The following is a 2,919-nucleotide window of genomic DNA, read 5'->3' as shown; positions in this document are numbered from 1 at the left end:
GTGAGTTCGTTTCTTCGTGCAGTAACTTATGTCGGTGAATGTAGTAGCTAATTTGTGCATAGCAAGATCCCACAAACAGCAAATGCGATATAAGACCAGGCAATAAATACTGGCCAGGACACTGCTGTTCTCCGAGTTCTACCATGGGATCTTCGGTGTGTGTCAGCTCTGGCTCAGTGGACAGGACTCCCGTCCCCGAGTCAGGAGGTTGTGGGTTCAAGTCCCACTCCAGGGCCCTGAGCACATAAATCTAGGCTGACACTCCCAGTGCAGTACTGAGGGAGTGCTGCACTGTCGGAGGTGCCGTCTTTCGGATGAGATGTTAAACCGAGGCCCCGTCTGCCCTCTCAGGTGGACATAAAAGATCCCATGGCACTATTTCGAAGAAGAGCAGGGGAGTTATCCCCGGTGTCCTGGGGCCAATATTTATCCCTCAATCAACATAACAAAAACAGATTATCTGATCATTATCATATTGCTGTTTGTGGGAGCTTGCTGTGCGCAAATTGGCTGCTGCGTTTCCCACATTACAACAGTGACTACACTTCAAAAGTACTTCATTGGCTGCAAAGCGCTTTGGGACATCCTGTGGTCGTGAAAGGCGCTATATAAATGCAAGCCTTTCTTTCTGCATCCACCTGATGAGGCAGATGAGAGTGCAGCCTCATCTGAAAGACGACAATCCAACTCAGTACTGCCCCTCCGACAGTGCGGCACTCCCTCAGTACTGCCCCTCCGACAGTGCGGCACTCCCTCAGTACTGCCCCTCCGACAGTGCGGCACTCCCTCAGTACTGCCCCTCCGACAGTGCGGCACTCCCTCAGTACTGCCCCTCCGACAGTGCGGCACTCCCTCAGTACTGCCCCTCCGACAGTGCGGCACTCCCTCAGTACTGCCCCTCCGACAGTGCGGCACTCCCTCACCACAGGGAACACTGCACTGTTTGGTTTCAAAGTAATTAATTGCAGGAGAAGCACTTCGGTGCATTTCTGAGACATGATCGGGGGCTTATCGATGCAAGTTTGTTTAAAACTCCCCCTTTCCCAAAGTTCGCACAAATTCGGTGGAAAGAAGTTCCCTTTTATTCAAGCTCCGATATAATACGGGCTTGACAGGAACCCACAGGCTGTGCTCTTGGCTCCCCGCACTGTACAATCTGTGCCTTGAGAAATGCTGCAGGGGTCCCAGTGCTGCAGTTATGTTCAGTCAGACTTTACGAGGGCGGAGGAACGTTAAACCTCCTCACCGAAAGCCAAATCTCAATAGAAAAAGACTGCTGACTTTTTAAAATGTAAACACATTTCAAACGTATCTGCGGACTTGCAGGGAGACTGGATGAAGAAAGAATCTGCAGAGGGACCAGCAGCCCTGGTGGCAAAGTTTGACGAACACTTGCACATTAGGACAGAGCTGCTTGAATAGTCGTATCCTCGTTGCTCAGACTAACTCAGCAGCCGACAGGAGGCAGGGGAGTTCTCCCTTGGTCAGCTGCAGACTGTGCTGCAACCCCGCTGTACCCCCGAGAACAGCTGGCACAGTCGACCCACACAAAGCGGGGTCTGCCAATGTCCCTTGGACTCAGGATGCAGGTTTCATGAATGTTACATGCTCAAGCCCAGCGCCATTGATTATAAAGGCAAACAGCAGGCCATTGCCGCCACGTCCCCTCGGAGATCAGTCACATCCACCCCCCCCCCCCCCCCCGGAGGTTATCGTCCATGCCCCCCATATAACCCCACTACCCCCACTGCCATTGTCCACGCCCCCACACCTCCCAAGGTCATTGCCCCCGCCTTCACATGTAACACTGATGGTTTGCAAATGCGATGCAAATTACACGCATCCTTAAATGTATGGAAATGCTCATTTTTGTACGAAGTAGGTGTAATGAGTGGTTGTTATTCCAAATGCGGCACAAGGCAGGGCTGTACATGTTACACGTACAACATACCGTGACACCGCACGCTCGGTTACTGTGCCGACAGCTGCTTTCAGCGGTGCATTATTTACAGATCAACTGAAATTGCCCCACCCCTGCTCAATAAACCAACTCCACGGCAGATAGCTTAACCAGCTCCTCCAGGCCATACAGTTCATACTCTTTACACGGAAACCCTTAGTACTGTCACACAACCTACAGAAAGTGATCATTTATTTAGATCCCACAGGTGTCGACTAAATGGGACCCATTTACAGCCAGACTCAAGAGGCAATCGATGCTGATTGACAGGAGTCCCTCCAGTGCCTGTTAACGTGTATAAACAAATGAGTGATTATCTGCACGAACATATGTCCCCTTCGGCGCATGCACTCCATGGACTCCACCCCTTTTTGCGCAAGCGCACGCCACCCGGCCACACATGTGCATCAGGAAGCTGGAAGTGCGATCGAATCACGAACCACATGGAGCTCATTGCCTCTCCAGCCTCGACCTGCAACTGTGACTCGGGCATCCCCAGTACTCTTGCCCAGAATACGCTGTAATTATCTGCACGGACATTTTCACACCCTTCTGAGAAAGAGGCGGAAATGGGAGAGAGAGAGTGGGAGCTGAGAGAGAGAGAGAGAGAGAGAGAGAGAGAGCGAGAGAGACCGACACCGGGGAGGGGGAGAGAGCGAGAGAGAGAGCGAGAGAGAGAGCGAGAGAGAGAGCGAGAGAGAGAGCGAGAGAGAGAGCGAGAGCGAGAGAGAGAGCGAGAGCGAGAGCGAGAGAGAGAGCGAGAGAGAGAGCGAGAGAGAGAGCGAGAGAGAGAGCGAGAGAGAGAGCGAGAGAGAGAGCGAGAGAGAGAGCGAGAGAGAGAGCGAGAGAGAGAGCGCGAGAGAGAGAGCGACACCGGGGAGGGGGAGAGAGAGAGAGACCGGGGAGGGGGAGAGAGAGAGAGAGAGAGCGACCGGGGAGGGGGAGAGAGAGAGAGGGAG

General features: G+C 53.0%; 1 protein-coding gene across 1 annotated transcript in view; it reads left to right on the top strand.

Annotated features, from left to right (window-relative positions):
- Positions 1-2,919, top strand: part of gbf1 (golgi brefeldin A resistant guanine nucleotide exchange factor 1) — a 55,634-nt gene that overhangs the window by 34 nt on the left and 52,681 nt on the right. The gene's annotated exons all lie outside the window — the stretch shown is intronic.

This window comes from Pristiophorus japonicus, chromosome 22 (assembly GCF_044704955.1).
Source record: "Pristiophorus japonicus isolate sPriJap1 chromosome 22, sPriJap1.hap1, whole genome shotgun sequence".
NCBI classification, from domain to species: Eukaryota; Metazoa; Chordata; class Chondrichthyes; family Pristiophoridae; genus Pristiophorus; species Pristiophorus japonicus.
The sequence above is the reverse complement of the archived record's forward strand: the minus strand, read 5'-3'. Positions and strand labels throughout refer to the sequence as shown.